At 37.5% G+C, this 12184-nt stretch overlaps 1 protein-coding gene across 9 annotated transcripts in view; it reads left to right on the forward strand.

The window, feature by feature from the left end:
* ERBIN (erbb2 interacting protein) overlaps nt 1-12184 on the forward strand; it is a 118332-nt gene that overhangs the window by 15598 nt on the left and 90550 nt on the right. For 6 of the 9 annotated variants that reach the window (XM_069002328.1, XM_069002336.1, XM_069002337.1 and 3 more), the window contains exon 2: nt 5219-5330. The exons of 2 other annotated variants lie outside the window; for them this stretch is intronic. The gene's annotated coding sequence lies outside the window, so the exon portion shown is untranslated. Of the gene's footprint in view, nt 1-2406; nt 2426-5218; nt 5331-12184 lie in introns of those variants that run through there. One more of the 9 variants, XM_069002329.1, reaches the window with a different exon arrangement.

Below are 12184 nucleotides of genomic sequence, written 5' to 3' on the forward strand. Positions count from 1 at the left end.
AAGGCATCAAATGGATAGTTCTCAATACATCCTTAAGCAGTTAAGGTATTTCTCATGACAGCAGTTGTCTATTTGTATGTCCTGCTCTTTAATCTGCAAAATAACAGTTTATCTTCTGGCTGATTGGTAAGTATTTGATGCAGTGTTTCAAGGGAAATAGTGATTGCTGTAAGATAATTTATTTTCCTGGGGTTCAGAGATAGGAAAAAAGCTCAGAATATATTAAGTCCCAAATTATCTTGAATATTGTATTTGGGAAGATAACTTAGGTATTAGGTTTATTCTTTCAAATTATGTAGTACAAGGATTAAGCTATGCAGGATTTGGAGATACTGAATTCTTCCTGAAGGTGGTTTCTAAATTATGATCTTCTGCATACTTGAGAGTAACTAGTATGATGATATTCATTTCTCTGGGACTGGAATTTTGAAAATGTGATGCAAAGGTTGATTCTCTTCCTTCCCTTACCCCAAATTGAAAATACACTAGGATTTTTTCTTAAATGCATGCATAGTCTAGTTAGTTGTTAAGACACTGATGTGACTGTTGACCTTGCAAATGAGCGTGGAAAACGTTGCGCATGTTTCCTTCATATGTTATTTCAGTTGTGAGAGTCTATCTGTAATAAGAATCTAGAGTGTGGTAAATTGGAACTGACTTTGAACCTGAGGGCAAGTGTATCTCCTTTTGGTACAGTTTCATGTTTGCATTAATCCCTCCCCTTCTAAGTGAATGTGGGACTGAAATACTATGAACTGCATTCATTTTTTGTGTTTCTAAAGTTATCTTTCTCCTGTATTTTTTCCACTTAAAACAGAAAGATTTGGTTTTGGTTTTTTTTGATGCTGCAGTTTTGGGATTTTGGGGAAGAGTCAGATTTTGAGGGACTGGCATGTAGTCTCAGTGCATCTGGCATGTCTTAAAATGCTGAGCAGAAAAGGTCTCTGAAAGATAACTGTATGTATTTGTACATTTATTCTGCTGTGTGGTTAGAATACAAGTTGAACACTGCTTTTTAGGTGTATTTGCCTGTATTTATATCTCTATCTTGAAGTAAGGAGGGGTATGGGGGAGAGGGTATTTTAAGATCCATAAAAATGACTCGTTCTCTCTCTGCTAAGATCATGTATTTCCTGGTATCAGTCCTGACACTTGGATATGAACTGTGAGTCTTGCATGCTGGAATAATATCCAGTAGTGAGGCTGAGCTTAGTGACATTAACATGTACTGCTGGAGTGGGTTCTTTTCCACCCTTCCCCTTGAGTCATTGATCTAGAGAAGAATTTAGGATCCAAGGAGAATTTAAGTGTTAAGGTTGCGTACAAATCAGTCAGCTACTCAACATCAAGTATTTAAGCTCACAAAGTATCTGCAGGTTGATGCCCTCTCCTCCCAATCACCTGGCTTCCAATAACCAGATCATCTTTTAACACTTTGAAGGATAGTAGTCAAGTGTGTTTAAGCACTTATTATGGGGGTTTTTTTTAAGTAAAATAAATACATATCAAAACAACTTCTTGCAGTGTAGGCTAACTAATTTTTATATGTTATCTGTAATTATATGCATCCTCTGTTTGTCCAACTTAATGGAAAAAAATATACAAAGTATTTGTTTGCTTTCAGAAAGCAATTGAGAGCTTTTTATTCAGTTCATGCCCAACCGCATTAATGTAGTTGCTAAATTATTGATTTTGTACGTGCACTGCTAATAATTATGCTCATGAATTCCTGAGTTCATATTTTTCTATTATTTGGGACTTTGGATTCGGCTAAACCATGCTTAACAAAAATTTAAGTAGCGTTTTTAAGATTGTCATGGTAGATGAAGAAAGTGGAGTGTTGGGGTGGGTCAGCGTGCTCTCGGGCTGAAACCATCAAACGTCAGTCACCAGAAGAGATCACTGAGGTCTAGGTTACCTCCCCCTGGGTGGCTCCCAATCCTAAATTACCTCCCCCTGTTCCAGAAAGTTCTCCCTTTTTTAGTTATTAATTGGTTCCCTGTTATGACTCCTGCCTACCCGTTTTCCCCATTTGTTCTGAAAAATTGTATCCTCCCCTCTGCTTGTACCCCGTTGGTTGTTTTCTCTTTCCCTGCCTTGCTCCACCCCCCCATAAAGGGGAGAGCGTGCGTGCCCTCGGGGCTTTTGCTGGTCCCTGGTCCGTCCTGCCAATAAACCTGTTGGAACTCACACCAGAAGCCCCTCCCGCCTTCCTTGCCTCCGGGCAAAGGCGAGCCTGATCATCGGCTGCCCGACGTGTTTCCTCTGAGGAGGAGCCAGCGCCCGCACCCATCCCACGCCGATTCCACTGAGCCGTCCAGCGAGGCCGCTGTGGAGGCCGACGCTGCGTCCCCTCTGCCCGAGGGCACCCGGGGCTTGTGGTTACAAGCCCCCGGCAGCGTTAGTGGAGGGGAAGAATCCTGTGGTAATAAATGGTTTTTTTTCCTGTTCACTGTGAAAGCATAATGTTAGCTTTTATGCACAGATCTACTGATTCAATAGAACTGACTTAATAAATATCTCAAATAGTTTTTTTTATAATATTAAAGCTTGATTAGTAGAATATTTCTAAATTAGTTTTGCTGCTTTAAGTGATCTTTTTCAATTGCTCACTGCTATCAGTAGTTGCTCTTGCTAAGATAGTGGTATGATGATGTTTCTTGGCTCTGGGTGGAAATGAAAGTAGCCTCCATTGCGGTGTTCCATCTGGCATCTTTTTCCAGTATGCTTAGCCAAAGTGATAGATATCCTTGGTTTATAATGTAATATTACCAGTCATTTTAGTGTAGGCTCTAGGATACATTCTTGCAAACTCTTAAGTGCCTGATAGAAGTACTAACTGCGCCTAATTTTTCAAAGTACTTAAACAAAATTTCATATATATAAGCAGACCCTGATCGTTCATGTCATATATTGAAAAAACTGAGTAACATTAACAGGGGACTGGAAACAGTAAAATGGAAAAAAATTGTTCTGTGTTTTAAGTCGCTTTATTTTTGAAACACAGCATGGCTTTCACAAGTGTGGTAGTGGAGTAAAATCCAAGTTGATTCTTCTCCTAATCGTCTTTGCAGCCACAAAGGCTCCAAGATATTGTCTACAAGGGGTGATTTTAGGTATTCAACAGCACAAATCTGTCTAGTTCTGAAAAGTCCTGGTTGTTAATAACTGTTGTGAAAGGAGTTTATAACTCAAATGTAATATGGGTCGTTTTTCATATAGTGACCTGCCCATCAGCCATTTCAGTTGAAATGGCTTGTTGGTATTAATTAGGTATTGTGTTTCAATTAAAAATTACATGTCTCTGATAATGAAAAAGCCGGAAGTAGAGTGTAGCCTTAGTTCTACTTACTTTCTAACTTACCCTGTTGTGGGGAAAACTGGCCTTAGGGAGAAGAAGTGTCAAAAGTCTTTCTTCTAACAATGTACAAAATCTTATTTTCTTACTCCTCTTCAACTCTTAACTTTTGGAGTCTAGTTTACCACTGAGCACTTTTATTGTGGATGCCAGGTAGTCAAAAACTTGAACAGGTAATCTGGAAGAGACAGCATGTTCAACAGTCCATTCTTTATCTATTAAAGATGCCACTTACATCTCAAATTGAACTGAATCTTCTCTGGTAGTTTGCAAGACGAGGGAAGGAAGTTAGTCTGCTCTCCTTGGTTAAGACCTGAGAAAGCTATTCCAGGCTTTACATCATAGACCGTCAGTTCCTGAACAGGGTGTGTATGAAGGGAGTTGCTGGCTAGATATAAACTTGATATAATGCAATACTTCTGATAGTATTTTCAGCCATGCAAGAATTTTGGCTGTAGGTGGGAAAGCAGTAGGAAAATTTTAGAAGGGAAGTTCCAGAGCCACCAGTTTAAGGGACAGCAACCCAATTTTTTTTATTCCTGAGAAAGCCAGGAAAGTAGCAGTGCAGTCATCAACTGTGGCATCCTTTAGAGTTTCTGTTTGAGGTGGCCATGGCACCATGGGGAGCCGATACCCATGTATTTCCAAAACCAATGTTTTGGAAAAGGTAGCTAAGATCTGTTAAACAGCTGTGTTACTATGGATGGTTTAGGGTTTGTTAAATCTTGGTGTTTTGACAGTGGCAGAAACACTTCTTTTATTGACAATTCCGTTGCTGCTGTTTGTCTTAGAAACTTTAGGAATCATGAAACTCGGTTTTGTGACTGTATATTAAGTGCTAATCAGGATCTGATCTCCTGAAGAACAGTTTATTTCAGGAAAGATTCCATTTGTCAACATAGAAACCTAGATTTATTAGACCTTTTTTTCTTTTTGGTGGGATGTATATGCTGTTTTAAAAACAGATGAGAAACCATTCGTCTGTATTTTGGCACTTTATTTGAACTGGCTTCAGCAAATGTCACCAAGATGAGGCCATGGATGTGTTCCACATGCATCATATATTTACTGCATACAGGACCACATAGTAAAATTTTTATCCTCAACATACAGAGTGTATGGCAATATTTCACAAATCTCACCAGGCGGAGTAAGCTTCTGAGAAACAGATCCAACTACTTGTAAGTGTCTCCACTCTTGCCAATAGCTGTGGCTGCAGACTTTCAATAAAATCTCATGTTAAGCTAAATGAAGGCAGCTGGTAGGTTTAGTTGAAATAGTTGAAGCTTTTTTTAAAGACTCATCTGTTGCAGTGAGTTTTATTTCCCCATGAGGACTGTGGGAGCATTTGTGTCTGTGTGGGTGGTATAGATTCTTTCTATATATTCTCTTTCAGAGAACATGCTTGGGATTCACCACAACTATAGTGCTTTGAGAGGAGGTTGTTCATTTGAGGTCCCGCACTTAACTTCTTGCTGGTTTTGGTTACATTTTGTTAATCTGATAATTGACTCCATTCATACAAATAACAGGGAGCTGTTCTGAACTCTAGCTTGCTAGCAGTGTATGTGTTTCACTTTTGGCTGCCATAGAAGGAAGAAATGATAATCAGTTCTACCTTTTCTGTGTTTTGACACACTGCTTTTTCTGTTTGCATTACGTTCAGATTTGACAAAGAATAAAAATGCATGTTGGTAGAATGGTGGTTGTTGTGGTAAGCTACATATTACTGCTTCTATATTGTCTGTGTTTGATTCTGGTGTAGAACAAAGTAAATGTGTGGATTTGAAACTGTCTTAGTTTTGTGCAAGGCTGCTTACACCCATCATTTTGAAAACACTTCTTAATTCTCTTTCACAGATCCATGTGGATGGTTTAATAAACTGTTCGACGTCCTGGTGAATCTGTGGTGCCAGTTGAGAAACTGATTCAGGCTCCTATGGTGTAAATTATCAGTGGTGGAGTAATTTGGGTAGGTGACTGTCCAAATGTGTTAAAGGAGATAAGGGGAAATAAATGTTTTGGGCACACTTTTTGTTTCAGTTACACTCTTAGGTGTGCTATTAACATCCTCTCTCACCCACACATGTAAGAATGACAAACTTTTAACTGCTGAATTTGTATTACAGTAGCTTGTAGGGATGATGATTAATAAATATGAATTGGGGTTGCTTTCCCTCAAGGGGTGCTGGGATTATTCACTGGGTTGGCAGTCTGGTGCACTTGAGTCACAGAGCATGGTCTGTTTGCATTTTAAAGTTGGTACAGCTCTGTGTTAGCACTTGTGTAGAGGCAACCTGACTTCCATTGCTTTTGCTCTATTTTTCTGCATTGTTTGAATTAATTACCCATTTTATGGTAATGTATTCAGGTAGCTTTGTGCAAAAAATAAAAGGAGTTTCAAACAAATACTTCTTCCTTGGATAAGCTGACTTAGATGCTGTTATTTTATCTAGAGAAAGGTTAGAGTGATTTGGGTTGGTTTTTATTTTTGCTTTGGGGGAATCAACTTTTTTTTTTTTCAGTTGCATGCCTTTACTGTTGTGGTTGTGTATACTTGTTATATTGTTAGCGGTATGTTTAGGGTGGAGTAAGACCGAAGGGATGTTTTTTTAAAACTTATTTTTCATCCCATTATTTAATAGCAGATGCACATAGGTGCTCAGAAAGGGGTCATAGGGAAATAGTGAGAAAACATAACTAGAATGATGTGGCCTTTAAAAAAAAAATTTTGTCTCTAATTGAAGTGCCACGAAAGTCTTTGGTAGATTACAGTATATACTGGAGTAGGTAATTTACTTTCTTAGTCCTAATAAGGACTGTTGAGCAAATGCATTTTTTTTATTCTGCTCTCATCATCTCTTGCTCTGATTCAAGAATGTAGTTAGAATGCACCCACAAATATGTCTAACTAGCCACAGAAAATGTTTGGCTTTTGAGAGGGAAAATATTTTAATGGCAAAAATAATGTTTTAAATGCTTAATAATTGCAGAAATTATGTGCTTGGAAAGAAAGTCATCATGATATTTAAATTAGGAAAAATTGTGAAAAGACAGTACCAAGTTTATGAACTTTTGTTTGAAAATGCGCTCATGGAGAAAGAGTGGATTTTAATGAAAAAAGTTAGATTTTGAGAAGCACATTATTTTTTTGAGAGGAAGATCCTAAATACATGTATGTATATTAAAAGTACTTGATATTCTGTGTGAGGGCTTTGCAATTATTGTTTCTGTAGATCCCTGTTTACAGTATTTTAAAAAGTGCTGTTTTTCTCTGTTAAACTTTTGAGGCTTGTTTCATAGTTCTGACTAGAGTGATATTGTGGAAAAAATTGTCACAAAAGAGAAACAAATTTATCATTTGGATAGGCTGAGACTTCTAATAAGCTGCTACTGTCCTACTTACTTCAAAGATAACCACAAAGTGGACAGTTCAGGCATGGCTTGGATTTAGAAGAGGTTCTTTCTTTTTTTATGCTACTAATATTGTTCAATAACATTGAATGTGTGTAAGATAATAGGTAAATACACGAATTTGAATGTTGATAATAATTTTATGTTAAATTAGAACATTGTTTTATAATCATAGTTTCACTGTGCATCTGCTTGTTTTTACTTGGAAACACTTCAGTCTTACTGGGGTAATTCAAATGGTATGCTTAAATCTAGAGTTTGTATTTTCTTGCTTTGCAGTCATTTGCTCTTAAGTCTAGTCCCTTTTTCACTCCTAACTGTTGATTCATTAGCAACCTTGATTAATGAGCTTTTATTGGGGGAAGAAAATCTCTACCCACTAAAAAGAACAGGATTGGGAAGCCAATGCTTTTTGATAAGCTTGTGGCTGCACACGTCTTTAATAATTGAATTGTAAAGCATGTTGTGATGAAATATTTGCTGTAGGCATTGCAAAAGGCCTAGTAAGTGTTCCCAATGTTTTGTGATCATCTTGGATAGAGGCTTTTTAATGCCAATTGAGTGCATGTTCCCCAGCTTCTCAAAAGTTCTGTAACAAATAAGTTTCTGGAAAAGTTCTGTAATTTGTTAAGCTGCTAAATTCACAGTGAGCACAATGCTTAGGTCCAATGTGAAGGTAATGTATCAACATGTATTTACAGGTACTGAAAAACAACATGGAAACAGAGACCATAAATGAGTTTTTACTTGTGAATAGCCAAAATACATGACAGAAACGTGAGACTAAAACTTGTCAGAGTTCTTTGTTTTTTTTAACTTTTTGTAATCCATACACTGCCTAATAGGTAAATTTGACAAGAGTCTGAAATCTTCATTCTTATAGAGTCTTGCAGCTTCTTTTGCAATGTATTTGGAGTATATTTCATCTTCTGACAATGCTTTATTTAAGGATGCAGTTTTGAAGCTGGGTAATTACAGTTACGAAAATTCCTATTTCATTGTCTTGCTCTCAAGACTTCCACCTGAATAAAGAAAACTACACTGACTGAAAAGGATCCCCTGTATCTCATTCTTGTATTCTTTATTTTGGACATGTTCCAAGATTCTTATATAAGCTCTGGTTTGCATATTTAATCTCTGAGTTAGCCCCCTTGACTTGCTGATTCATTTCTCCTTGTAGGAATAAATGCTGCCCCAAATCTCCCCCTTCCTAGTTATATTTGACAAGCTCTGGCATGAAGTGTCTGCTCAAACATACCTCAGGTATTTCAGCTGTGAAGGTTAAACTAGTCAGCACGAGATGTATTTTATCTTGGCAGTGCACTTGGGGGACTCGTCGTTCTGCCAGCTGGTGTTCCCCTGTAGTGAAGGGGAGGTATGGACAAGCTGTCTCATTAACTGAAATGATTCTCAGACCCATGGGCACTTCAATATTAACATAGTCTAGACTGCTTTGTTGAATGTTTTTTCATTTAAGGACTCATGAGGAATGGTAGTTAGTTTGTCCCTTAAAATGTGTGCACTGCTAAGAGAGTTTAAGCAAGATTAGGTTATCATAGGCTTGACTTGTGTGATGAGCTTGCTGGCTGTCACATGGCCAGAATTGGGTATTGTAAGGAAAACATCCTGTCTCCATAGAGGCAACTTTGTTTAATTCTATGCAAAGACTCGATGTTGAGGAACTCATGCTTGCATTATGTAAGCAGTTCCTGAATCTTATTTGTCAATTTAGTAACTCACAAATAAAAAACTTCTTTAATAGTGTCATAAATATGTGGTGGTGTCAGAGAGGAAGTATGCAGAGAATTCTTCTAATGTATTTAAATAGCATGGCACATTCTGGCTTCCTCTTCCCTCTCTCCTTGTCTTTTCCATCTACATTGTTCCATGGAGATAGAATCAAGTGCTAGCTAATGTAAGCAAGTAAGCTTCGACAGTTGTCTTTGAATGTCAGTGCCTATTTCTTCAGTTGAGGTTTGCTTCTGTGTTATTCACAGACCTCACTGACAATTTCCTCCTTTCCTTTAGTTTCTTGCTTCTCCCCTATCCCAGGATATTTTTTTCTTATGGATCCAATTGTGTGCAATATACTACAAAAGGGAAGAAATGATGGTGAGACAGAAATGCCTAATAGAATGCTTTACCTTCAGTGATGCAGTAAGCAACTGTGGGGAGCTGTAATGGATTTGCTTGCCATAGTTTGGTTTTCTGCCAAAATATTTTTCTTTATATGAAGAGTTGTACGAGTTTACAAATTCAATTGCACAGGCTTATATAAAGTAATTTTCTTCCTCTATCATTGCTGTGTCTGGAGGATCATACAACAACGGTGTGGAGAGCTGTACAGATTGATGTCTTAGAGAATTCCACATCAGGATGAGAAATACTGGATTTCACTAAATAAGACCAGGTAAATTTCAAGCTAGCCAGTCTGCATCAAGTTCAGTCCAAAGAAGCCTTGTACACAGGAAGCAAAAAGAATTAGTTGATTTTGATTTACAGGGAAAGAGTAGCAGGGGAAGTGCTGTGTGTTTTGGAATGCTATATTGCCATGATGATGTTATACTGCAGATTATGTATCTGTGAAGAGTTTTAGCCATCCAAGACAGACAGTCCGTCATTTTTTGTATAAATGGACAAATGGCATAGTGTTTCTGCAGGTCCGAGTGGTCTTCAGACACTTCCACTTATAAGCAAATTAGGACAAAGGTGATGATGAGAGTGAGTTAGCTGGCTATATAAGTAGAGTAGAAGGAGTGGGTTTTCCTGTTATGAAGCAGCAGCTTGATTTTAAGGTGAAAAGAGGTGACAGATTTTCCTCAAAAAAAATGACTGGAAGTAAACATTGATGACAGAGGAGAGGCAAATGGAACATCTATTAAAACATGTGCAGAAGGAAAAGTACCCAACTTTTTCCTAATACAAATACAAGATATTGGAAATACTGCTTATGAAGGACTGATGAATAATTCTAGAAATGTTTATAAAGAAAAAAGTGTTGGGTACTCAGTTTGAAGGAAAATAGAAAAAGCTTATGGTTGATCTGCATAGTATTGCTGACCCTTGGTAGAAGGAGTGATGTGTTTGATGGTTGAAATAGCAGCTTGCAATTTAGGAAGGGCAAAGTGAAGGAAAAGGACAATGCTATTTTGATGAGAACTGAAAAAAAATAGCATTTATCAATTGGTTTTCTCTGTGGTAAGCCACAGCAGAAATAGCTTGTTATGGACTGTCAAATAGCAGTCCCATACAGGATGACTAACTCCTTAAGTACAAGAAACTTAATTTTTGTGTGCAGGTGGTCTTGTACTACTAATACTAAAATGTTAATTTAAAAAGATGATGGATGCAGTATTTTTAGAAGTCATAGAAGGATTTGGAGTCACACCTATTATTGAAAGGAGCCCAGTAACCAGTAGTGTATTTAAAACCTCCTTGTTGTTGAGAAAGTATAAATGACTGTGAATTGACTTTGATTGTACGTAATAAATACGAAGTTTAATCAGCAGCATTTATTTGTTCCTTTTTGTAAAGATCAGTTGGAAGCCATTCAGTGAAATCATCTGTATAGAAATTCCTTTTCTACTCAGTTTTAAAGGGAAATCAGTTAAAGGATGTTTTGCTAGATGCTTAGAAAACATTAAATATAAAACCAGCTAATATAGTAGTGAGAAGTGTGCATCTGTTAATTAAATGAAGGGGGGAAAAAAGCTATAGCAATGAATTGTGGGTTAGAAGCTGATGACTTCAGAAAGTGAAGGATGAAGGGAGTCTTACCTAAGATACCTAGGATGCTAATGTTAGGACCACTTAAGTGGGTGAGAATGAGAAAAATATACTAACCCTTTATTTTTTTATAAATTTAACAGATATGTTTAATTTGCTTGGCAAAATAGGAGACTTTCGTAATTGAGAAAGTTGAGAAGAACTTGATGATCAAACTCATTTGTTGGTAGGCTTATTCAACAGACAGATGGTTCACATTTAAATTTCTTGATCAGTCAGAAAATTTTTTGATTGTAATCCTGTAACTAATTAGGTTCAATGTGGTTTTAAGGTAGAGGATTCATATTTTCCCCAGAATATAATGTAAAATGATGTTTTACTCTTGTGCTCCCTTTCTCTCCCCCTTGAACTAGTTGCGTAAGTGAGAAAGGAGTCCTGCTTATCTTTTGCATTTAAGGGCTGCTGTTTGAGGATACAAAACTGCTTGATTTGACTTTTGGCTAGATGGAGAAGCCTCTCTGGACTTTTTTGCTATTACTAAGCCATGTAAAATTCAACCAAGAGAATGTTCTTGCTCAGTTTAGATGTTTATATGGTTGCTGCTTCAGTCCTTCCTTACCTTTAGTGCTAAAGTTCAGACTTCAAGTAAGAAGTATTCCAGAGTTATTCTAAATCTCTGTTCACAGCTACAAATGCTGTAATTTATTTTGGAGCTGAAATACCTTCCCTTTAATCAAGAGGTAAAACTTTCTGAAAGTTTGGACCTGTTGTAGTCGGTCCTTAGGAGGGCCATGAAAATGACTGTAGGGCTGAAGTACCTCCCCTATGAAGACCGGCTGAGAGAAGAGAATGCTGGAGAAGAGAAGGCTCCAGAGAGACCCTGTAGCACCTTTCAGTACCTGTAGGGAGCCTACAAGAAAGATGGAGAGGGACTTTTTGCAAGAGTGTGTAGTGATAAGACAAAGGGGAGTGGCTTTAAACTGAAAGAGAGTAGGTTTAAATTGGCTATTGGAAAGAAATTCTCTACTGTGAGGCACTGGAGCAGGTTGCCCAGAGGAGCTGGGAATGCACCATCCCAGACTAAATCAGGCTTTGAGCAACCTGATCTAGTGGAAAGTGCCCCTGCCTGGGGCAAAAGGGTTGGAACTAATGATCTTTAAGGTCCCTTCCAACACCAGCCATTCTATGATTCTATGAAAGCACGAAGTCATTTTTTATAGCTGTAGCTGAGATAATTGGAGCACAAGGGGAAAAAAACCCCACATTCTTTCAGATACCAAGGAAATTGTTTGACTGCTGCTTTTCAAGGTGGAATTGTGGGTTCATTCTTCTCCCTTAATGAAAAAATCAGGACTCAAAAGTATTTGTTCTGTTGGATTTTACAGTTTTTGTTAAACTTCATGTGTATTTTTGCTTACTACGATTTGGGACAATAAAGAAACAGACAAGGTAGATATGTCTGCTTTAAATTTTCTTATTGGAAAGTCTAAATGTTTGTACCAACATAACTGCATTATTTGGTTTTTATGCATGTATTTGTATAGGTGTAGCATATGTAGTGCATTTTCATACAGGACGGGTAAAATCAATTATTTTCCAAAGCATTATGATTACCCTTTGTGTAACCTAAAGGAGTTTCAGTAAACAAACTGGAATTGCCTCTTATGTTTTAACACAAGTGTAGGA

Source organism: Aphelocoma coerulescens, assembly GCF_041296385.1.
Source record: "Aphelocoma coerulescens isolate FSJ_1873_10779 chromosome Z unlocalized genomic scaffold, UR_Acoe_1.0 ChrZ, whole genome shotgun sequence".
NCBI classification, from domain to species: Eukaryota; Metazoa; Chordata; class Aves; order Passeriformes; family Corvidae; genus Aphelocoma; species Aphelocoma coerulescens.